The following is a 27,295-nucleotide window of genomic DNA, read 5'->3' on the forward strand; positions in this document are numbered from 1 at the left end:
GATCAAAAGGTGGAGCACCAATATGCCCTCAAAGGCCCTCGTCGTTTTGCCTCCCGGTGGCTTTATTATGATCCCATGTAGATATTACGCGTTGTCATTACGAGATAAGTTCCCGAAGGAGTTTATTGCTTTTTAGTATACATTCAGCACGTGCCGACCTGTCGACCGTCAACCCCCTTTAACTCCCCGTGTGATCGCCTATACATTCCTATCCCTTCATCTCTGCCTATCGAAATTCATATTCGGAATATGAATCGATATTTGAATATCAGATAATAAAAAATTTCATTAGATTTTAATTTCAAATATATTTCAAAGTTAAACGTTAGAATTTTTTATCATAGAAATTATATATGAGTAACGGAAAAGAAAAAAAGATTTATATGAAAAAAAAAAAAAGTTTTCAATAATAAATTAAATCCTGATTACAAGAATGTTGTTAAAAAATTATTTTTCGATTTAAGTTATAATAAATAAATACACAATCAGCTGACAGAAATTCTATTTCTTAATAATACAGAATTCATAATAGTATTAAGCAAAAAAGCCAATCTTCGAAAAAAATGCACAAATTAAAGATCTTAATAAATTTGTTCAACATTATTCTGGTTTTATGGCAGGCTTGAGCAAAAAACTGTTCTTTGTCTTTCGAAAGAGTGAGATGTGCTAAGAGTAGCTTCCAGGTTCTATTCGAATTTTATAAAAGAGAGAAGAAAAAGAGGCGCACAATACCGAGCCATAATCTAAATTCATGTCTGACGGGATCTCGAGGCGGATAAGTACATCGAGCATAATGGCGGCGACTTAACATACTTTTTAAATTGCGCCTTTGAGATGCAGAACGGTGGCTTACCATGCGGAGGTGGGCTCCTTCTCCTCTCTTTCTCGTTCACTTTTAGCCTTGTGGCCTTAGTAGCTTACACGCTGATTAAGACACCCGATACAATTAGGCGGCGAAAAGAACCTTAAAAGACGCGCGTGAGGGGAAGCCGCCAATCTTTGCATGCCTACGAACGTAGATGTGTAACGGGTGTTCACGGATGATGGTAAGCATCTCATTCGACAGTAGAAAAGGTATATAATTTATACAAATTTATATATGTGTTTCCTTTCCTCGCGTGTTTCAGAATTATTTTTTCACTTAATGTTACAACTACCGATACAGAAAAAAATGTATTAAGTTTTAATAAATATTTGTTTAAATAGTACTATCCAATTAAATAAATAAATATTTATCAATAAAAAAGATATTAAATTAATGTCTTATATTAAATAAATATATGTTTATATTTAGCAAATATTTAGTTAATACTAACATTTATTAAAATTTAGTATATTTTTTTCAGTATATATTACGAAGATTATACATCTAAGTTCTAAAGCGTCCTATTTAAAGTACAAAAGTGGACCCTTGCCTTACGATGATTAATAGAGAAAGATCTTTTATACCAACAAAATTTTTTATCTATACCTCATGGTTCCTACCTACACCTCGTATTGTACCAATTACCTAATATTTTCGGATCTAAATGACCCATTGCTGTAGCAAAGAGTTAAGCTTGCTTGAGTTAAACTTGTTTTGAAAGAGTTCAAAGAATTACTTCTTCAGTTAACTTTTTAAAAATTCACAGAATTTCCTATACATTGAAATTTTTCCAAATAATTTTCCTTTTGTGAAAGGGAGTAGTAGAAGTAACTTTTAATAATGTGCAATATTACGTGTACGAGTCGCATTGTTTGATATCGAAAGGGTTAATGCCATAACGTTAATTCTCTTTCTCCCTCCGCTTCAGTCGAGCTCGTCAAATAAACGAACGACGACAAGCAGCTGCGGGTTTCTACGTCACGAACGATGACGAACCAACGAGCACCTCGAAAAAGGTGACGCGCGTCATTCCACGCCGATCGATCGTCATTCGGTTGCGCGTTCGCGAAATGATCGCGCTCGATGATCCGCATTGACGGCCGAAAAACTTCCACCCACGTCGAGCACGATGCAGCATGATCGAGTATTATCCGTCGCGTTCACGTCGCTTTCGAAAATCATGTAATTTCGACGAGTTCATAATGGAAGTCTTGCGAACGAGTGATTGGAAAATGGTGAAAATTTATGAACTACCATACAATTGCAGTTGATGAGTAAATCCATAAGTATACTATACCTATTGCAGGAAATAAAGAACGTAACGCAAAAAATCAATGGGAATGATTAATTAAATTTTATACTTGTTAAAAAATGACATTTTAAATCGTCAATCCTGTATTTTGTTTTCTAAATCTCTCTTTCTTTATATTTAATACATTTTGAATTAACTTTAATACATTTGAATTACAACACTAAAAGGATATTAATATAACAGTAATATTAATATTATTAATTATATCTTTAGAAAAATATAGTAGAAATTTAATAACATAATAATAATTATATTGCACGTATCTCGTCGTGTTTTCTAAAAAAAAATATGGAAAAAAGTAGAAATTTTATGGACACCCCGTAGACAAAGTCAGGTGTATAGCGCAACGAATCGGCTCGTTTAAGCCGCGCGAGTCAAGTCGGTCCGCGATGAAAGCCGCGGACTTTGTTAAGGTTAATCCTCGTGCGGGACTACTGTGCATGCTCGGCTTCACAACTGAAAGGTTCGTCTCGCCAATTACAAGCGTGAAAATCGTCAACTTGAAGATAATCGGGAATCAGCATCACCCGCCGCGTACAACGCACCATTAACGTCCTCTCTTACGACTTGGCGAAAGTTTTAACCGCTCGTTGCAAGATCGTGTAGTTTTTCTTCAAGTACGATAAAATAATATCACGTATAAATTAACTGGCTCAATATAATTCCTGGACACTGCAGAAATTTCTAAAATAAAAAACTATATACTGCTTCTTAGTTAGTTGTACAAATATTGCTGACAAAAAGGGATTATATCAAGAGACAAGCAATAACAAATACTTAGATACATTGAGAAAAATACTTTAAATTTAAATAATTAAATATTTATTTGAATAGTGCCAACTAACCATTTACTTACAGTAAATATTCACTTAATAAAATGAAATAATTGTTAAATCAAATTAATATTTTTGTACCGAATATATTTTAATATTTAATAAATATATTTTAATATTTAGTTGGCACTATGAATGATTTATTAAAATTTAGTATTTTTTTCTATACGGTCAACGTGATACTACAAATGTTTCGAAATATATTTTAATTAATCAATTAGTAAAATTCTTTCTTCTGATCAATCAAATGCTTCATTTGTAATGAGACTTTGACTGCTCTCTAAATTTTATGTGATATAAAAACAAATCCTTCCTTTATATAATTAAATATTTAAAATTATGATAGTCAAGTATGAAACTTCACATATTCGGGATTTTACTTTCAAAATCTGATGTCTGAAGTGATCTTGGAATGCATTCAATGCCCACATAACGTCTGCTACTGCAATTGCGACAGCGCAACTGAATATGGTTACGCATCGCGGTTAAGCTTGACCGGAGCTCTGACTCGAAGTGTCTCTACTTGTCTACCTAGTGGATCGACATCGATCGGGGACGATGGAGCCGTGCATGAATGAAGAAGCGAAGATGCAACGACTGCCGTACATGGTGCACGAGACGAGCTCAGGACTCGTACGATCACCGATGAATCGACATCGTCGCAGCTGACAGCCGATCCTTGCGATCTTAATCTGGCCGCTCGCAAGAAGGGAGATCCGGTAAGAGCGACTGAAGGAGGAGGGCCGGGAAAAAATCGCAGGGCACCACGACGATCGAGCGAACCGGAATCCGTCTGTCGGTCGGCCGACCGGATCAAGACACCCTGAATAATTCATCACCGAGATCGAATGCGGGGTCCGACGACAGACAACCTCCCTGTGTGTTTGCGCTGCGCGTCGAATGCGCGTCTACCCTTTTCCCTCAACACGAAGCGACGGTGAAAGCAAATTTACATGCTGTATATTTTTGATGATTATATTCCGGATGAAAAAAGAGGCACATAAATTATGTTTCCATGTAATGATAAAAGTAATCATTCGTAAGAAACAAAAAAAAAATGAAAGAATTAACAATAAGTCGAGAACAATTAAAAATCTTCTATTATTTTAATAATTAATTATTCAAAACAAAATATGCATGGCTAGTATCTTTAATGCCCGTTTCTACCAATGTAGATTAACATAAACTTCACTTTAACTTGCTCTTTATCTTTTTGTAAATGTTAGAACTAGAAAAAGATGAAGAGTTAATTGAACTAAGATTAAAATTGAACTACACTGGTATAGAAATGGGCGTAAGTTACTCATCTTTATACTAGTTAATCAAGATAACGCATGTGACAAAAACTCATCTCGAGATGCATAAAAGAATGCGACTAGCAAGCTGGTTGCGAAAAAAACAGGAAAATGAGAAGGGTAAGAAGAACGAGAAGACTCGAGACTGAAACGGGAGAGAGTGGATTGGATTGCAGCGAGTTAACCGGCTCAGTACTCGGCGTGAGATCCTGTTAGACAACGATGTCAAACTGACGATATGACGCACAAGACGTGAGACAAGTTGGGAGAACCGAGGCAGAACAAGAAAGAAAAGAGCAAGCCTCTCCGAAATAATCGCGATTATTGAAGCTAATCCTTGCGATGCTATACACATAATTCCAAAAAAATTATGTAATACCTATAAACTTGTTGAATCTTATTAATTAACCCGCAATACACCGAAAATTGTATGTTCAATAATATTAACTCAAACACGAATAATCAACAAAGAAATATGACTCTCCAATTTATTTAAATATATGATAAAAAAATTTTATTTGGAATTTCGTATAAAATTATATATTAGATTTCAGAATTCGTTAATTTGGTACTGATTTAACTTTTAATAATATTATTTAATATTAACATTAAACGGATAAAAGAACATACCTTGAAAATTATCGATACAAATAATTAAATCTCTATCAAGATTGATTTGATGATAACAAATTACATTTACAAATTATGCGGCATGCAATAGTAAATCGTAAGTATGCCATACATATTGTATAAAAATAAAATTTGTATCTAAGAGACAAAGAGAAGAGATTAAAGATAAAAAGGAAAAACATTGAGACAGAGGGACAGAGACGGCAGGGAGTCAGGGCGTGATAATCGACATTGATTTCCAACGTAGCAGCCGGCGTGTATCGATTGTGGAAAGACTAATGGCTAACGCGGTTAACCGTATTATCCCACAGCGGAAGTCCACCGATTGAAACGGGAACATAAATAGCGGCGAGTCTCGAATCGTCCAATTCAATTATTAATTTAATAATCAAGGATGACGATTTTCTAAATAACTCGAACTGTGAGAGTGTCACAGATAATATAAAAATAAATTCATCGCGCAAATATTAGAGAGAATAAAAAAATCATGTCATGCAATGAAAAATAAATCATATCACATTCTGAATTGTGATTTTATTATTCCATATCCTCTCTTAGACTAAATATCCGGTTGAATATAACGTGAGACGCAACGTATATATTGCATAAAATATTTTATAATATAATATCCTTGATATTCAGTTCTATTTGCGATAACAAAAAATAATGATATTTTATTGCGAGATGCGAAAATATTAATTTAAATTTCTTATTAGATAATTGATTAGATTATTATACGATTTCATCGCCTGATAATTCAATGCAACTTCCGACGGAAGCAATAAATTTTGCGAGAATAATTAATAAGCGATGTTTTTTTTATCTCCCTACATCCTCGAAATGTGCAACCGCGCTCGATTCTCTGAGAAACTTATCTCGACAGTCTTTATTAATTTCGTAACTTTTCGTAAAGCAACGCCGTGCCCGGGTCTGATGTGTAATCGCGCATAGTTCGCGATGTTGGTCTTCTTCGCTCGCCATATCTGGTCAACGAGTTTATACACTCTTTTCGGTGAAGATTCCCGAGATTTTTCGTCCTCCCGCACATTCGGGCCGCCGGATCGTCAATCGAGCGAAAGCCGCCAGAGAGGACGTCCGAAGTTTCTCAGGGCGTTCAAGTTTCACGGTGGTTGATATTTCATACAGAGTGGGTAACGGGGTACCCCGTCGTTCACGTCCTCCACCGTATAGCATCTATATAATGCTTTCGCCCGTTATTACGCTCCCGACCTATGTACACCCCATTGAGTAAAGTGCGGTTTAGCATCCGGCTTGCGCGACACGCGGGGCTTCCCTCTCGCTATCTCAGCATCATCTTAGAGACCCGAACGAGACACTCGACGTGCAAATTTCGCGGGTGTGGCGAGTAAAAACAGGTCAGTCCTTATAAGTGGTCTTCAAGTTTCCTAAACCAGTTGGTTACAAGGTCTGCTTTCTGTGACTGAACTTGCATTTCGGAAAGTATATATGTACTTTTGGAATTCAAAATCAATTATAAAATCTATAACAGTATATTACAGTGCGAAGATTCCAAGATTATAAGAGTTCGATGCTCTAATACATCAAGATATCAAAATTGTAAAATTTTAAGATTTCAAAATTATTAGCCAAGACTATTGATAAGATTCAAATATTGATATTTCAAAATTAAAAACGATTTTTTATTGTAACTGACGTCATCTATGGAAATGGATGTAAAATAGCGGGTGGTTCGCTGATTCGGGGAATAAGAATCGCGAGAACGCGATTCGCGTGGCGCGTATCGTTTATTTAATCGTTTATTTAATTATATCGGATTTGCGCGTGTCTGGGATTCTCACGGTAAGAGACAATAAGGACATTCATTCGTGTCTTCGTGCGTCTGTACTGTGTGCAGGGGACAGCGGTTTCTCTCAAGTCTTAATCGTTCGGCACGGAATGCGCGTTTAATGCAAAAGAGAACACAGCTCGCCTGTGTTCCACCTCGCTTGTATTTTCTACTTCTGTCGCGCCAACACCGCGTCGGTTGTTTTACGATCTGTCCTCGGTTCCCCGCGAGTTCTTCAAGATCCTGGTGATCTAGCGGCTTCCCCGGCCTGACGCTAATAGCACCCGTGTTTCACGCGATCTCTTGATCTCATTACGATTTACGCGGTCGTTGGCAAAGCTCCGATGCTCTCCTCTGCCTTAAATTTTAATTATATTCCATTAACAACTTTACATTCGTAATGCAAAATATAACAGAAATTTTAGAAGGTTGGTAATCATTTTTATTCATAATTTTTGCAAATTTATTTATAAAGTAGAAATAGATTTGTTATCGTATATGCGCGCAATCATATAAATGCTTTATTTGATTATATTTAATATTTTTAAGATATAAAATATTTTACGCTTCAGAATGGATTATATATAATTCTCGCTGTTATATGGATAGAATTTTATAAATAATATTGTACATATCATAGAGAATGCAACATATAAAAGCAAGTTGTTTAATTCCGTACTCAATATTGAACAGGATAGCGGACAAGTCGATAAAAACCAGTACGAAAATTTAATATTCAGTGCACGTCCGCGTATCGCAAAATTGTACGATAAATAGTCAAAAGCAATATCTCGCAATAAAGACAATTGCTTTGGAATTTCGATTTTGAAAAAGAAAACCAAATACGAGTGCGACGCGAATGAGAAAAAAGCAAATAACGCTACTATGTGCACGTATAAATCGTGAGATTGAATCAACAAACGACGAGATCGAGTAATTGGAGAAGAGAAGCCATATTAAGAACACACACAGATTATCTCTCCATCGCGTCAAAGTTTCCACTATCGATATTTCGGTCACCAAAAAGCGTGAATTATTTTTTTATTGTCAATATTCTCAATTCTCGATATTGATATTTGTAACGTAACATGAAAAATAAGTGCTAAAAGTAATATTCATCGAGAGCATTCGTTATAAAAGAAAATTCATTTATTCTAATATTCTAATGGCAGCATTCAACATCCAATATTCGATATTTAATATCACGTCCTAGCCAATATTCAATTATGTAAAATTTAATGTGGCATTTAACTTCCCAAGTTTCTTAAGTAATGAATTTCGTAACACATTTTGTATGTTCGTAATGTTAAGACAATGCAAAATATTTGGAAAGACTAAAAAAAATCTTTTTAAGAAATAATTGGCTAATCAAACGAAAGGTTAAGCGACGATTTTATTTCTTGGCGAACAGTAAGCTCGGTCGGGGATGGCAAAACTCTGCGGGGCAGAAAGGAACGGGAAATTCGAACGCGACAAAGAGGGTGAAACGGCCTATCGGAATTATTCCGACCAGTCATCGGGACTTATGCCGCTTATGGGATTACACCGGCATTAGCCGGTAGAGCTTGTTCTCCACCATTCTATACGAGATCCGCGATAAAGCCGGGTTACAAGCAGCATTTCTAGCGAGTTGGCCCCGGAAACTTCGCAACTATTTAGAGATCTGTTCGTCGGTAATAATACATGTACATGTTCCCCCAGATTCGGTGTGAACACGTATTCACATATGTAACGTTTCCAAACGTTTTCACGTCTTATTAAACTGCTGTCTAATTTTCTCAATTGCTATCTCAATCGTTTACAATTATAAAAAATTACATTCTTTCAATTATACATCATAAGAAACTACATATTAAATTATTAATTAATTAATAAATTTTTTAATTCGATCTTCTAAAGACATAACAAAAATCGCGCAAATTGACGAGACAAGATGTCCCCTATTCCTTATCGACGTACTTTTTTAATTTCCCCTAAGCATGCACAGGCAAAAGAGGCGCACACATCGAGCAAATTTACCGAATCAATTTGAAGGAAAGCAGGTCTGAAGAATCCACGAGGATACCTAAGGGATAGAAGAGCAAGGATAGGACACTCTAGGACAGGGAAGAGAAGGTGAGGCAGGAAAAGGAGGGAAACACAGAAGAGGAGGCTACTTAAAATCTCGGCGTTTGAGGCGTACAGAGAGGAATTTTTTTCGGCGAGCATTCCGCTCCTTTAGCGAGGATTTTCGTCCGTTAGACACTTGGCTGAGCGCGCGCGCGCGCGTATCCTCCTTTGCCCTCTAGGAGCAAGGGCGGCTGGCTGCCGGGGGATGTTCGCGGATCTTTTCCCTGTAATTAATTTAAGAGGGTTCGCTCGAGCTACTCCGATTCCCGTGGCGTCTCGCGGATCACCGAGAAGACGAGGAGGGTTCCTCGTTTCTCGTTGCTTTCACTCTTCTCCCTCTTAACGCGCCAGTTTTTCGCCTTTGCACACACTCTTGCGCTCGATGAGGATCAATTCTCATCATTCGCAAAAAAAGTAATTTTCGAAGAACAATATATCCTAAAAAAAATAATAATAAGATAATTATTTTACGACAAATTCTTTTTAGATCTGTACCTAATTAAATAATATTTTTTGATATTTTAACAAAATCGTTCATTCCGCAAATAAAAAATTTTAATCTCTTCAATCATTCAATCCATGTATCATACATCTTAGGTATATGGAAGCGACGAAAATAGTTCCGAGATATTAATCCATGCAGTCTACTGTATTAACAATCCACGATAAGAATAACAAGATTCGCGCATGACAAAAATGGGGTGAGAGTTAAAGTCAGATTTATGTCTCTAATCGCTCATTAATACGGAGCTCTCGCGCGCGATCTACCAAACAGCGTCTTCGAGGTTGTAAATCCAGGAGTACAGTAGTTCGCGAGTCCTTCTCGCCCGAGTGTAAAACGGTGCTAAGCTTGTGTCGCCGAGCAGGGTGCGAGGACGAATAGAGAAAAGAGAGGAAGGAAAAGGAAGAGAGGTGAACGTCGTAGACGGAGAAGAATCGGGATGCCGAGGTGCTACTATTCAAGGAGCAAGGCCAGGAGGAGGATAGGGGAGCGCGTGGTAATCCAAGATTTATCTCGCAGTCTGTGACACCAGGACTGCTGCTTCTGTTGCTTCAAGGGCTACCGGATCTCTCCGCTTTCGCGGGCTGGAAGCGATTTGCGCGCGAAAGAGAAGAAAAACGAGCTACGACCAACGTTTCGACTTCCAACTTGATTGCCTGAGCAAATCGTTAAAATGCAATGCATTTTTCAAAATACATATTGAATATACTAGAAAAAAATGGATCTCCGTTTGTATATTCTACCTGCAACGATAATTTGATTTATGAAATAATATTGATTCTGTCAAGTTCAATAAGAGCAAAATAAAAAAACGATCTAAAAAAAAATTGATAATTAAATATTACGTGTGATAATTAGCAAAATTATTTTTCTCATAATTATTACTCTTTCACAAAGATATTTTTAAAATAAGTAACACACGTTTCAGATCATCGTTTGCATCCGTGATTCAGGAGGAGAGAAATCGCAGAGTCGTGAGAACGTTCCGCAATTACATTGCGTCGGTACATACATCCTCAGCATTATAATCTTTTGCGGAGGTGAAGAAGCGAGAAGAGAAGCGGACGAGTGGGTCCGGTCGTGATAAATCGTTGCGGCCAATAGTAGCCGGCCGATCTTCTCGATTAAAGTAAAATATATGGCAGCTTTAATTACGAAGAGATTTCGGAACGCGACTCGGGCTCTCGTCGAGAGGAAGCGAGCGAGAAAGCAAAATGGAAAGAAGAAAGAGAGATAGGAAAGAGAGAAATGGAGAAGGAGCAGGTGAGATCGAGTATCGAGGCGGAGAAGAACAGGGACCAGAGGAGGGGGCGACCTTTGAGATGCATTATTCATGGGGTGTGAGAAGATACGATATGATCCAATATGTGGCCCGCCCATACCTACTAACTGCCGACGAAACCTGCGAGAGAGAGAGAGAGAGAGAGAGAGAGATAGAGAAGGGAGGGAGGGGGGAGAGAAAGAGAAAGACAGAGAATCCTCTAAGCTGCTGAAAATTGGTCCTCGAATTTTCGCGTAATTTAGAATACAAGGGATGCCGCCTCGCTAGTTTCCCTCGCAAACTCATGGCTACGAATCGGTTGGAGCAACGTACGTTATCGAATCTACCGTTTCCCCCGACCGTGTCTACCATCCTCCACATGGGCTTCGCGAGTTCTGAATATTTAAAGAGATACGCGACTCGTGCGGTTCTTAAGAAGATGCAAATACGATCGAAAAGCTCGTTGAACAAAGCAAAAACGAAGTATCAACAAGATATGAAGTATCAGAATCAGAGGCGGTTTAAGATTATTAGCATTTTAATTGACAACTGCAAAAAATTAAAACTTTTTATACTATATAAAACTAATACACAATCTCAATAAAATTTAAAGCGTAACGTAAAGTAATAATAATAGAAAAAAAGACTTTAAGAATTACTACAAACATTTTAATATATAAAATTATTTTGTTGAGATTTTCTTTTACAGTGTTCGTATTAAATGTAGAAGACATTACATCTGACATTACAACGCTATATTTTTTAAACATAAATACTATCAATTGTCTCTCTTTCTTACAAGCCTTCGGTTAAATTTTTAATTATAAATTACTCAAAGAGAATTCCTAACTGAGAGAGAACGATTTAAAGTTCGCGAGGAAAAGTTATGAGGCCTTCGAGAACGATCGAGGGAACGAGAAGATTCTTAACGAGAGTAAAAGGCGTAAAACACTAAGAGTGAATACTCAGGTGGTTTAGCATTCGCAACTTTACGCCTGTATGCACCCTTTACGCAAACGAATGGTTTACGTTCGAAGGTTCTGAACTCTTTCGGCACGCATGCTTATCTTAATGGTGCAACGTTGCAAGGATAAAGTCGTATTTACAATGACTGAGAAAATTTTCAAGATGTGTGGTCTCACGATGCTAAAAGAACATGCGAGATGCATAATATCTATAATCAAAGAATAAATTATTTGTAACGATAGTATTAATATAGAATCAGACAAGTTTCACGACATTCCATATGTTCATATGTATATTATATGTATATTTTAAGAACATCCGAAATGAAGGTTCTTCTTCAGAATAGATGCTCTTCGACTTTTCACAGCAAATGTGGGAACCACGAACATGGGAACATTACTATAATCCTCGTATGCCGGAATGGGTTTTCGCGATCGAGCGGATCGCGATGTAACAACATAAGACTGCACCATCGCCGCGTGTTGTAGTTGCAGGCCGCACGAGTCGGGCGAGCAAGAGCGGCGGCGGTGTATTAACACACAATGAGATAGTTTTGTTCCGTCGCTCCGAACACGGGACCGTGTTTGTTCGTTTCGATGTCGGCAGCCACGTTCCATACCACGGATACCTGGTGCACCGGGTGTCCCGATAATTCGCCACGAAAAAAGCAGAGAGCAAGTGTGCTCGTTACGTCGACGTATCAACGAATTATACGCCGCGTACGAGATCACGTTTACGAACGAAATATACGAGGTGTACAATTGAGCTTAACAATACAGCTGCTTCGCTCCGCCTTTGCGGAAAATGTCCGATAAATCGGTTACTAGTAGATTGGAGACTCACGTGTGAGAAAATGTACTTGCGTTAACAATTCTACGATAACGGGATCATCTATTTGCGAACGAATTTCTCGGCAATAAATAAAATTAACTTTTAAAGTAAGTATGATGTAAAATATGATGTTAAAGTAGCAAAAGAGAATTCCTACAATTTATATTATACTATATTAGAAATATTTAAAAAATTTTGTAAATAGAATCCCATCAGAAACAAAAATACCCGAAACGCATTTATGTATCAAAGGTATGTACAAAATAAAATGTAGTCTCTAAAAGAAACAGAAAATAAAAAACTGACTTTCAATAGTTGATATGTAATGCGAAATTCTTTATACGTATACTATATAATTTTGCGCTTATTCTCAGAGGGAAAATGGCTGGCACTCTGTCGAATTACATCAAATGCATTCACGCGAGTTATATACGCGAAGTCAAGCGCGGCGTATAAAAATGCGGAGCGGGGCAAACGCGATGCGTGTTGCTGCGTTGCACCAAACTGTAAACTCCGATGTTAACTCACGCACTAATGACTCGCTATAGAGTTCGGATCCCAAACGAGTGAATTAAATGAAATCGCAGTTCCGCTGCGACGGCGGTCGTAAAAAAAATCATCCTGCGCAGTCCGCAGAACCGGCGGGAAAAATTAAAAACAACCGGCTGCCCGCGCGCTTATATTTAAATCGAATTATCAACTCCGCCGGTTTTTTAACGGCCGCCGCCGCTATGCCCGCCGGCCGTTTCCGCGATAGTTTATTCGCTAAACCGAACGACGAGATCGTTAGTCGCCGGTTTTGTAGCCGCTGATTCAACTGCTACAAAGTAACCGGACTGCGGGCTGCTAAGTGGCCGCCGGGAGTATTAAGAGCGTGGAGATCACCGATCGAAGCCTGCCATCGGGCTGATAATCAGCGATGGAATACGGTGTCGATCTGCGACGTTAGTGCTTTATATTACCGACGTATGCCGCTAATTGGAGGCAACCTCACTATCGAGCTCGTCATTCGAAGTCTCAGTGCTAACGTATTTAATTATAATTAAAAGCCGGTACAAACGATTAGCGCCAATCGTGAATTTCCGAATCGTTGAACAAAGTAGCCTTTTTATGCTGGTAGAAGTTGTAAGAGACTAATGCGACTTGTGTTCTTGATATGTAGAAAAGAGTACATATTCAATTCGATTAATTCTTGAATTTGACAATGAACTCGATTTAAATCCTATATTTTCAGTCATAATAAAAATATCGTACATATATAAAAATATATATATATATATGTATATGTATATATATAAAATACAGAAAGAGAGAGTATGTATGTATTATTTTTTAACTATATTTATAACATAATTATAAAAAAATGTATTAAATTTGTTTGCCATCATTATTATGGAATTATTCAACGTGATGATAGGTATATAAGATTAAAATTTGCAATACAATTTTGGCATATAATTATTATGAATATTATAAAATATTGTAAAATTAGAAACAACTGTTTTTTTGTTAAAAATAAAATTTATTAATTTCTTAAGATCAAGAATATTGAATATTAAATACTGTTTATAGAGATTGAAAAATTTAAATACTTCGGATGAGTATTTCGCAGACACCGTGTTGCGTGCGAGACTCACAAAGGCAGAGTCGTTCTCGATTGCTCTCGTACCGGGCCATTGTGCGCGAACGCTTTGATAAATTACCGAATAATTGTCAAATGTTAGAAAACGACGAAATCAAGAGCGATTTCGGAGCAAGGACCAGCGAAGATACGTGAGAAGGTATCGACCTTCTCTGTTCCATTTTGCTTTCTCATAGAAGATTGACTAGATCAACTTGTAACCACATACATATAATATCTAATTAGTTTAAATTATTCACTAACAAAAAGTTAGATAAGTAATGTCAATATTCTTGATAAATAATATTCTTGATAAATAATCTTGATAAAAGCACTGTGGTCTATTACTTGTTAATATTTATTAATAAAGAAGTACTTTGTAGATAACGTTATAACGTTATACGTTACAAAATTATCTATGCTGGTATTTTCTAATTGATGCTTTCATATATTAGAGAAACAGAAAAAATGTTTAATTACCTACATTTATTACTTTTGCAAAAAGAGAAAGTTAAGCTCAGTGTAATTCTGCTGTAATGAGAAACATTATTACAATTACGTATTTATAGAAGTTGTAAAAATAAAAATAACCGAAAGATCATTAGATTATTTTATGGTTCAACTACAGCACCGTTCACGACTCATTCGATGCATACACGTGGGCGATTGAGCAGAGCAATGCTAAAAGGGCGAGGATAAATGTCTCGCTGCTTGTAACCAAACACGCTTCTTCTCAATTCTCCCCTCTTTCTCTTTGTCCAGACTTCACTCGGTTTTGTTCGCTCTTCTTTACTGAAGTCACCCTCGCGTTTAACCAACAAGTTCCTTGCGGGAACTTTGTTTGGAATCATCAGTCGTGTAACTGATCCACGATTACAGACAAAAATAGATATCGATTACTTATATGTGACGCAAATATACCGTCAATACATTGTTTGAGTCTTATCTTTGCAATTTAATTACACATTTATTCCTTTTCTGTAATTCTATATTATCTAATTCTGTATTTCGATATATATTAATACTTGATAAATAAACTGAAGATTTTGAAACCTTACATATTACGATTATATAAGTTTCATATTTCAATAATCGTTCAAAACAAATTTAATGTTTGGCCAAGATGTCACCAAACAAATAAATGCACAGAGAAAAATAATGGATATTTTTAATAATAACCATTAAACGAGAACTGAGATATAAAAGAAGACACAGTGGATGGACGAGAACAAGATTTGAGGCTCATAGGTTCACATCATGGATAATGTATTGATTTGCATGAACCGAGATAGAGAGGCGGAAAAAGAGCGGTACGGGCTCTTCATCAGCGATTTAATTCCTGTGAACGGCAACAGCTTTGAGTTTATTTATTCTTTCGCCAACTCGTGACCGGTGTCAAAACGAGGGTGAGACCGGGACAAGATTAAAAATCCCTTAATTATTTAATCGCGTTTCCACACAGCTAGGCTTCTCAAAGAGAACGCGCCACTGGCGTTCTCACACGGAAAAATATGAAGGAAATACTGTCTCTCTTTCTTTCTTTATTACTTTCATCAGTATTTTAATTAATAATAATCTATTAATATACTAAATAATAACTGGATAAATGTATATACAAATTGTACATATCTTTATCAAGAAAACAGCTTCAACCAATTAATAAAAACTCTTATCAAGTTTTTGTCTATTTCCTACGCAATATAATTAATAAGAATATATTAGACAATAACTGGATGAATGTCTAAAAGATCTGCATATATTCCTACCGAGCTTTCTTGTTAATCGTAAAACTACATATTTATGTGGCTATGGTATTTCTCATAAAATCATATAACTCACACAAGTACTTGTACGTATTGTGAGTTACATGATTATTAAAAAACATCTCAATGGGCAAAAATGGAGAAATTAAGCTACGGCCGTGGGTCTCTCGATATTATATCGGCCGACAATAATCAACGTTTGGCATTAGTGATACTACTAACGGCAACAGCAGGGCACGGACGTATTTCGAGGGCATAGACAGTGACAAACCGCCTTGGCCCCGCTGTGATTTCAGTTAATTGTCGGCGCAACCATTTCTCACTCCTCGGCTTCCGCTCGACGTGGACCCGGGCGACGATGTTGTAAATATCCACCAAGGCGCCATGAGCTAAAGGGCTAAAGGTGGAACGTCTTACTCCGGTAGGCTTAAGTTCCTAGCCTTGCGCGAGTAAGCCGCTTCTTCCTTTTCTCATATTCTTTTGTGAACGATCGGCGGAGACAGGACGTTCCTCTTCCACCCGAAGAGGGTTCCCTTTACCTTTTCAACACCGAGCTAAGTCTCGGATAATTTTTGCCGACGTAAAATCTTTCCGACGCGGCTGATACGTTTGTGAGATAACACGCGCGGTTTATGTAGAATAATTATTCAAATATAAAAATGTCAGTTTAAGTTAACCCTAGAATCATTGCTCCTGTTTTCTTTGATTTTGAATATTAAGTTTTTATTTACGTGTATTATAAAATATATTTAATGAATTCTACCGACTTTGTAATTAATTAAAAATTTTAATTTGTAAATAATGTTAAAAACAAAAAAATTGCTATACTGTGATAGCTTTTTAAAGTACACAATATAATTATTTCATACATTACAATAAAATATTTTATTTTTTACATTATTCTTATGAGATGGAAACAAATCTGTATGATTTCAGGATGACATAAAGGATAAGAGAGACTAGAAATCGTAAGATTGAGGACCATCACGTTATATCGCGGAGACAAAACTCGTCAATGTTTTTACGCAAAAGGGATTCGAGACGATTACTACGACGATACGTTTCGAGTTAGGAGGGCTTTCGCGACTATCCGTACCGAGATCGCTCTAGAAAGGGGCGAGTGGTGACAGTACGAAGGGCTGACCGACGAAGGGTGTGGGCCATGAAAGTCGGAGTCGTCCGGGCAATCTTGTTTTGAGCTTCTAATAATACCCGACGTATCGGCTCTCGCTGGTATTTTTATGGCCTGGCCCGGATATATGAACGCGTATCCATACGTATGTGCCGCCATATATAACGGGCGGGCAAATAAAAAGGTAACAACGTAACGGTGGACAAATAGCTTCCAGCCCCCGGAAACCGCCGATAGGCCGGCGACGCCCACGCCTTCGACAATATAATGCGACGCAGAAATGTTTTGTCTTCCTTCTTTCTTTCTCTTTGTTGTATCTGTGCGTATATGAGCATGAGTGCGTACGTGCGCGTTTCTGAGTGAAGGTGACTGAACATAAATCAAGCCCTTCACGTGTTACTGCGATCGAATTCGGTGGATCATTTTACGGCGCGTCAATGACTAACCAATCATTTTTATAATTCATTTTATTAACTCGTTTACTCTGAAAAATTTTTGTTCTCTTGATACATAGCTTGAATTAGGATCAATTTCTACTACTTTTAAAAGTAAAATCAAATAAAAAGTTTTAACAGTATGCTAATTATTATAAATAGTTTCGATTATATTATACACTTTTGTTTAATAAAATGGAATTCATAGATCCAAGATACTTTGGAATTTTAGTATTTATTTTATAAATTTTACACATTGCACTGATATAAGTAATGTTATTGTAGCTATAATAATCCGAAAATATTTTAGATAACATTGTTTATTATCTCTCTAAAAAAAGAAAAAAATTGATCCTCATATCTTCCTATATATAGCTAATTAAAATCTTAAAAATGATAATATACTTAATAATGTTTATGAAAAACTAATAAACCAAGACAGATTTATATTTCTATGACAAAAGCGAAAGACGTAGTCTGCCTCCATGAAAACAAGCTGCAACATAATTTTATTTCGTTTCGAAGATGCAAAGCTGCAGTGGTTAAAGCCACTTGGTTGACGTGTCTCGTATTCGACGTATCCGCTTTGGAGTATCTCCCAGCACGTTCTTAGTTAGGCCGAAGCGAATTGGTAAGCATTGAAACGTGTTACATGAAGAGGCACAAGAAAGAAAAGACGGCACGGCTCGTAAAACAACATTTACCGAGTGTCTCGACTGGTCGACCGCAGTTATTACGAACGAATATACGTCACGCGGTCGCGGCGTACGGGCTGATGGTGACAGTTCAATCCGAACTTCGGCGTTCGGCGGTTAGGAACGCAGCCCGCAAAACCGCACGCGTGATTTCTGCCGCTCTTTGCACCCCCGTCGAATGACCGACCAGTCCTACTAGCTGCTGCCGTTCGCCCTCTCAACCCTTCCGCGGAATGCACGCGGAATGCCTTCGGAATGCCCGAGCAAGAATGTTCCGCGATTCGCTCTCCCCAAATTCTCCGGAAAAAAAAATGGTTCACACGCGTGCGTAGCTACTCTGGCGTCATTCAATCATCTTATGACACAATAAATTGTGATACAGACAATTATGATACAAATTTGGACCGAATAAATCTGATCAAATAAGAGAAATCTTATATTCGGTCAAACATCCAATCTAAATCACCACTCCTACTCAATTAAATAGGAACATGCAGTAACTCAAATTAGATTAAATTTGACACTATATAGATTTAACAGTAAAACGGATTTTAGCTTTATTATTAAATCTATATTTTTTATTTAAATATTTCTGTGTGAATTTATAAGTATACCTACATTTCGTAAACCACGCGCCGAAATTTTTTACGGCCTTGAAAGGCAATCGTAAGCAGAAGCAGAATAGTAATATCTCTTATTAAATGACAAGCAATATAATTGATGATGCTAATAAGCATCTTTATACAAATATTAATAATCTGATGTTAATAATATTCTTAAATCCGCGATTAATTTATTGCGACAAATTAATGTAATAGACAAAAAAAGACTAAGTGATGCAAAATAGACAGCGGTTTTTAAATACGCAAATAACAAATTCAATACGCTTCTGAAAGATTCATATTCTAAAAGATTTGTATTCTAAATACAACTCCATTAATTATAATTATATATTGCACCCAGCAAAAATATCATTTTCAATCTTTTGAATTTCTAAAATGTTCAGCTTTGAATTTATTTTCAATTTAAAGTGTCCATATCATACTAAAGTTAGGTCTTTCAATTTCAAGAATACAACTCTCTACTCATGCATAATACCTAACATAAAACCTGCCTATTATAAGTATAAATTACAAATATATTCAACTATCAATATTATTAACTTTATCACAACTTTTTTACTTTTTATAAAGTTAATATTTTTTTAAAGAGATTTTGTTTCAAATGACTGTAGAACTCAACCCAATTCATTCGTATATTAAAAGGAACAAAATTTTGTCTACATTGATGTCAATATAAATAGTACCTAGCTACTTTGATATAAAAAAAAAACATCGAATTGGATGTATCGCTCATATACTTATACTACGCGTAAGATGACAGTTTCCGATATTCCACGCGCAGGCTATTTGCACGAACGTGGCGGGCCCGAGGGCGGCTAGAGGCCATCAGCGTCGCGATGCGCTCGAATTTTCTCGCAGAGGCCATCCTCTTCTCGCGGTTGCCGGCTAAGCTCGACGCATACGTGAGCAGCCATTCGCTTCGCAGTTACACGTGAGTTGACGTTCCGAACGGAACGTTCGGCTCGTGACAGAAATTACTAAATGCCCGGGACCGGCCGCGGTATACGTAGGTACACGTGTGCGCGTCGTTGGATTTATACGTGTGTATATATCGCCGCCACTCGCAAATGGGACTGCGGGGGTGCGACCAGAGAGAGAGAGAGAGAGATGGAGAGCAGGGGTGGTCGACGAGGGAGCAGGGAGAGAAGAGCAAAACGACGATGGCGCAAGAGCCGCGGACACGGGTGAAACGAGGGTGAAGGATGAGGATAAGGGGGGTGGCGCGCGCGAGCCTCGCGCGCATATTAATCTCCTCAACCGCACATCAGCCTCTCGCCGAATCTCGTTCGTTCGCGCACTTCATCTCCCGGCCCGCTAAACGTGGCGTGTGTCCTGGCACGGTATGGCGCACCTACGCACCTACCGACGACGCCTGCGGCAAATTGGCAAACTGTACAGTTTAACCCTCCTTCGAGCGACGTCCACCTTCCTGCGTCTCCTCCGGTCTCACTCTTGTCGTCGCTCGTGCGATCGTCGACGTAAACGGACATGTCGATCGTGGGATGTGTGACATCATGAAATTAAAACCTAATCTACGATATACCCTTTGTCTTCTGTTTCTTGTTTTTTTTACTTCTTATCTTTTTGCCTCTTATCTGGTTTCTTCATTTTCTGTTGCCCGAGATAAAGTTGATCAGCTTCGGAAGAGACAAGAAACATATCGAAAGAAACGCGATTGTCGATAAAATGATTTCTGAGAAGGAAAAAGGCATGAGGCAAAAAGGAAGAAACAGAAAGCAAAGAACATATTGTACATTAAACTTTAAGCGCCGAATAAGACACTAAATGTATTTCTTTCAACGATAAAACAAAGGCAAAAAATATATTTAAAACAAACTTGTGAGCGAATAAAATATTTCGTTTGCTTTGCTAAGCGATAGAGTTATGGCAATAATCGTAAAATTGAGTCTATGCTGTTTCGATTAAATAGATCGAAATTTTTATGGCACTAATAATAAGAATGTACTTTTATCCGAAGTATATACCCTTCTTTTTTGAAAAAGATATGTCACGATTGATACAAAGTAAAATAAAATTTTAATTAAATCGTACATTAATCATACATACACCGTTAGCAGATTTCATAAAGCTCGAAATTCGGTCATATCCACTGCGAATCTAAATTAACCCTCTTCGTTACATTCATTACGAAGTCTCGTGTTCATCAAGTTACACGAGATTGGCAGATCCTACGCAAATTTTATCTTCTCTATATACCAGCATATATCCTCTTGCAACTGCAATGGACAGCAAACGGAAAAAAATTAGTTACCTAAATGCACGAGAAGTACCTCGCAAGTCCGTGCAATCGGAGTTCGTCTAAAAAAGATATTTCGCGACTGCATTACAATTACAGACTACTCGATGGGAATAAAATTGACGACGCACGTTAAATGAATCGAATTAATATGTGAAGAGCCATTGTAGCAGTACGTAGAATTTAAATCAATACTTTTAATTAAAATTACAGGGAAACTCTACTCCATCCGACGGAATACGTATGCCAAATATGTTGCATTAGCACCGAATTTCATTAAATTATGTTAAAGCCCAGTCGAATCCGCCGTGAATCATAAATTGAAATTAACGTCTTTGATTAAAATTATTTCGAGCTTGTACGTTTCATTGTTCTGCGCGAATGTAACTGATGTACAGAATTCACCTGTGATATAGTCAAATCCATTGTACGTTTACTTGAGTATATTTATAAATATATATATACATATATACATATATATATATATATTTGCAAGATACCAGTTGCCTTCATACACATATATACGTTTGGTAGTTTCTCTCCATAATAATTTTCTAATTGGAAACATAAGTAACAATGCTAATATCATTATCCACCGTATTTTCTGCTCCACTGTAATTCAAAAAGGATGATATACAGATGATACACAGTGGATAATGATGATGGTAACTAAATGGTCAATAAAAACCGAAATTCTCACGTAAGATTAAAATTTAATTTGCATTATAATAATTTCAAAATAGTCGAAAAATATTCAATGGAGATTAAACACAACGATGCACAGTTTTGGCGAACGCAAAACTCTGCGTCGTGATCCCGACGGTCTCGGCGACGTCGACGCCAACGTCGGCTGCATCCGACCGTGGAAGCTCCCGTCGTTGTTGGATATAAACGAGTTCGTATACAGTATAGGAAGCTCCTCCCTCACCACGCCCAGGGCTTCGCAAGGAGTCTCGTCCTCCCACGGTTGCGGAGGAGGATACCTCTCTGTCTCTCTTCCTCTTTAACTCATACTTCCTCTCTCTTCCTACCTCTTTCTCTCTCATTCAGCCTTCGGCTTTCTGGTCTAGGAGGCGGAGCTTCTATTTCTAGCAGCGCGAACCAGATCGTTAAACGAGCGCGAAAACGACGGGATAAAAGACGGAAGACGGAAGAGAGAATTACCAACCACATACATATATACATACATACACACACTCACGAGGAAATCAGTAACCCCCTCTCACGAACGGAGTATCCGCATTTCTCGCGGAGAGGATAAAAAGAGAAAGATACGACATCGACTGGATAGCTAAGAGGAAAAGGTGAAACAATCGTGGTTCCACGTGGGGATGGTAACAATCGGAAGAGGGAGTTCGGCGACCTGACGGCGAGAAAAGTGATGAATGCACAGGGTCACGTATCTATACATAGTATCTATACATCTGAGACAGAAACAGAGCCAAGATTTTATTACTGACATACGAAGATTACAGTTTATTACAAGGAGTGAGTTTCGAAAGAAGATTCGGTCTCATAGTAATTAAAGTCCATTAACGTCATTTTTATTTCTTATTAACTGTATTGAGATAAGAAACTTCACGTTTCAGATTAACGTATAAACTTCATTTATAAAAAATTCGAATATTTTAAGTAAAAAAAAGAGAAAAATATAAATAAGCAGAAATAAGAAAAAATTAAATCTTCAGAAAAAAGTGATTTTGAATTCACTTGAAAAGATAGAATTGTTTTATCTCTCAAAATCAGAAATGTATTGAGAAATATAAATAGCTTACACAAAAATTAAATATTTCTTACAGAGCGAATCGTTTACTAATTTAATGTTCTATTTTATACATTGCCTGTGTTGATCAAATATTCTGACGTGACAGACCTATATGTACATATTATCTCATAATTATTTTATATTGAACTACATTCCGTAGTCAATAATTACTTACAAGTAACAAAAGGAATATCGTACGATTATCGAAAATACAAAATATTCATGACAACCAGTCACTTTTGGAATTAAGTGTCCACTAAAGAAAAATGAAGTCCGCAAGCTGCTTTAAGGATAAAACCCTACTATCGTACTATGCACCTTTTTACGGACATTACGTATAAGTCACAGGGTTGGGTGTTGCACATGCACAGCGTATATAAAAAGATAAAAAGAGAAAGAAAGACGCAGAGGGTGAAAGACGCGAAGATCGTTTCTATTGCGCAAGAATGCAGGCGGAGGGGTCTAGGTGTCCAATGCAATGCAGCTGTTATATAGAGCTCGGTCCGCGAGCTCCGCCTAGCTAGTTGCAGTCGTGAGGAGGAGGAGGAGGATACAGCCAGTATCTCAGTTATTTTACTCCCTGCTACGACACCGCCAGTACTCTGCCATCTCTATTGCCCCTCTCCCTTCCCACCATCCCTCAATCTGCTTCTTCCACCTTTCTACGGCGACTGTGCGCGCGTGGAGGCGCGGCGAACTCCACGTCGCCGCAGTTGCAGTTGCACCACTCTCGGACCACTCGGTGATGAATAGTGTCCTCCTTCCTTTCTCTCTGCTTCATCCTATCTACGCTTTTTATGCGAAACTCACCTCTTCCCCTTGACTCATCTTTCCGAGTTAAATACCTTAGTAAGATCGATTACGGGCTACTTTGCGTTCGCTTCTGCTCTCTCTCTCTCTCTCTCTGTCTCTCTCCCGTTATCTCAATTAAAAAAATTTGTTTTATACCTGTCCTGTCCAGAAATAATGTAATGTTTCTGAAAAGCAAATTATTATTAGCTGCCATTAATAAATACGTTAATATTATTAATGAGAATAGTAAATAGAAGCGTACGATAAGTATTTATAGCATTTGAAAGTAACCGACTTTGAAGTTGGATCGATGATCATATATGTAGAGTGGTGTGTTATCTAATATTGCGCCGGACCATTCCACTGAACCCACATCCGTGAATTAACTCCACTAGACATTATCGCGCCATTAAATTGATAGTATGTGTGACGCAACGGAAAGAGTGGCTCTCGGGTAATAAAACGAAAATGATGTCGAGAAAATAAAACTCTTAAACGAGTCATCAACAGTCACTTTTGATACTCGGTATCTATCAAAGAATTTTTGTTATCGCTTTCACAAAGTGAAAATGTGTCAGATGATATACTATTCGGTATTCCAAAACTGCACTTACGTCACTTTCGAGGGACATACGAGGGTGATACGATTAAGATAAAATTCCGAGTCAAAATTCGAGAATCAAAAGCGAGAGCGTTGAATTTTTCTTTCGTAAACAATGGAGACCAACGCGACAGCGCGTTTTTTCCCGCAGCATTCAGTTTTTAATTTTATTTTTGTGCGACAGTTATACGCCACCGCGGGCTCCGCGGGGACGCGCTAGGTGCATATGAAACGCGATACTTTTGACGGGAATTTTTTTCCACGGTTCTGCTTTATTGTTCCGCGAGAGTGATTGGTAATTGGTCGCGTCGAGGTGGCGCGTCCGTTCGCAATGTCGCCATTCGTTCGCGAACAGCTCCCGTCGAATACAAACGAACGCGATGGATGCGACGCGACCCGTAAGGCACATCGCGTTGGCCCTCTTTGTCGATGGAAAAAAATGCAATTAAAAATTTTCCAAGTAATATGGGTCACAGACGGGCAGTTCGTCTGTTTTTGCGCGCTTCGATCCATCGATTCGCAAAAGCGAGTCGCAAAGGGCCGGCCATCGGTCGCACTGGAGGGTGTATATACGCATCATTCGCAATTTATGCTTTATGCCTGGAATTTGGGTTGTACAAATGACGGAACAGAATTTCATAATTTTATTTTATTTTAAAAATGATATCTCAATTATTAATTAAAATTTTTCACAGAAACATTCCAAAAGAATCGATTCTAAATAACAATTATTTCCTCATGTAACAGTTCATGTGTCGTTTTTGTATTTGACGACATACGTCATACATACGTATGTGACGTTTCTAATTGTCATCAATAAATAAAGTTCGATAAAAATTCTAAAGACGATTATATAGTAATCGCCATGGAGAATAACAAATCAAATGGATTTCATCTTGAAATCATATTTGCATTAATAGGATTCGTATGTATGCGAGTGGAAATTAAATGCAATGCCAATGCGAAAAGTCATATCTTAAAATAATAACGAAGAAACAAAATATCGGGCGTAACATGGGAGGAGGAATCGGAGGAATCATTTGTAATTCAATAATTCCAGTTCGTTTGTAATCCGGTAATCTATACTGCGGCTCGTTATTCCTGCATCATAATGAGTTTCGCGTTACTCGCCTTTTCTCGACACGGACAGCTGGATAATCCGCAGTAACGAATTGTTGGTTCAACCATGGTCGGTGCCGAGTTATCTGGGTCGCGATATCAGCTATGAAATTCTTTTTTAATAACGAAAATAACGAAACACATATTATCGGCGGGCAAATTCCACTCATCTCTTTTAAAAGCTGCTGAAAGCCGAGATGTAACGATGTAACAACGCATCTTCGAAAAATCGCATAAATCAATAGAAAATTGTTGCATTTTTATAAAAAGTATTACATAATATGTATCTAGAAACACGAAGATCTCTATAAATAAATTCAAGATAAAGAACTTTGATTAAGAATCTTGAAACTTAAGACTACGATCACTCATCTCTTAATTTCTTAAATATTTCATATTTTTATATTTTTTCAATCAAACGTATTTGTTTATATAGTACGTCTTTTTAAATATATTTTTAATGAAAATCAAGTGATATTCTTCCATTATCTTTTCCGCATATTTCGACGATAATTTTTCGAGAAAAAGCATGAATTCACGGTTTAAATGGTTTTCGTGGCACGTTTACACCAAATCTCGACGGTTGCCTAATGGTCTTCTCACGCAGCCACCGTAAAATAGAGAAATCATCGTAAAAGCAGCCAACGACGCGACCACCCTTCTATGCCGCCGTCGAAGCCTCGGTAAGCGGGCGAAATTTGATTACTAAATAATTCGTACGACGTGATAGTAAATCGTGGGTGCTGGCTCGCGGTTTGCCCTAAGAATACAAATGAGAGGATAGAGAGGAACGTCTACACGTCTACATGCGCATTGGTGAACGTGTTCGAGCAACAGTCATTTGTAAGGAAAATACATCGTTAAAAGTATTATAATTATTTTATGAAAAAGTATTTTTACTTATAAACTGCATCTGTTCTACGTAATACACATGTAATGCTATCTTTGTGTGTAATAAATTATTATTCAAAATAATGAAAAAACAGAAACATGAAAGAAAATTTGAGGATTATGTATAATTTAGGATAAAATTGTAAGGACAGACGCGTAAGGTAAATAATATTAATATTATATAAGGAAATATTTAATTTTATGTTTACGCAAATTGCTTTCCGTTTATGGGCATACAGTGCGTTTTGATAAAATTCATTAGTATTTAGAATATCCAATAGACGAACCGAAGAGACATTAATTTCCAATCGATTTACTGTTATAGTAATTACGCGCGTTACATGCAAACTCGATTTTACCCGCTCGCTCGATTGCTTAACATAGTTGCAGCATCACGTCTGCGAGTATTTATACTACATCTCATTGGCGAAGTGGTACATCAATTCAGTACTGACGTATGCGGTGTTTTGTTAACGGTAAACGTTATTGGCCAATAGTGATTTAGCCTCGGTCGACGAAAATTCATTCCCATTAAAGAATGATTGACGTAACTGACGTTTATATGGGCTTTTACCTGTGACGTACGACATAGTCGTAACTAACGTGATATTAACTGCTTTCCTCAAGAAGCAATAATTTACGTAAATATGCGATGCAAATGTGCGTCGCATTTTTACTCTTTTAACACTTCGCACTTCCATCATTTTTTTAACTCACTTCACTGCTAGCAATACATTTTTTATGCATGTATTTATGCGGAATATTGCTTGAAAGAAATGACTTTTCTATTTTATTATTCATGGCATCGTATAAGAATGGAAAAACTCTTGTAACAGTTGCATTACATTATACTTACTTTAATATTAATCTTTCATTTCTTAAAGGATTATGTTAACTTTTTCATTTCTAATATAATTCTATACAGCTACGTCTAACATAACCAAGCATATCCATGTATTAAAGAATTATCTAATTACTATTCACATAAATTTGTATAAAATTATTTCTAAGAAAAATCTAATAATATTTACTAAAACTTTTATACCTCTATATCGTAATAAATTTCATTAAACGAATACTTTCCGTTTCGATACTTATAAAACAATTTAAAAAAGACCATTGCAAATATCTATTATTATCATTAGATTAATTACAACACGTACAAATATAAATTATTAAAAAATAGATTAT

General features: G+C 37.2%; 1 protein-coding gene across 6 annotated transcripts in view; it reads right to left on the bottom strand.

The window, feature by feature from the left end:
* The window catches only part of LOC105147616 (ring finger protein 220), a 179,651-nt gene that overhangs the window by 123,933 nt on the left and 28,423 nt on the right, over positions 1-27,295 (bottom strand). The gene's annotated exons all lie outside the window — the stretch shown is intronic.

The sequence above is a fragment of the Acromyrmex echinatior genome, chromosome 4, assembly GCF_024713525.1.
Source record: "Acromyrmex echinatior isolate Ae372 chromosome 4, ASM2471352v2, whole genome shotgun sequence".
NCBI lineage: Eukaryota > Metazoa > Arthropoda > Insecta > Hymenoptera > Formicidae > Acromyrmex > Acromyrmex echinatior.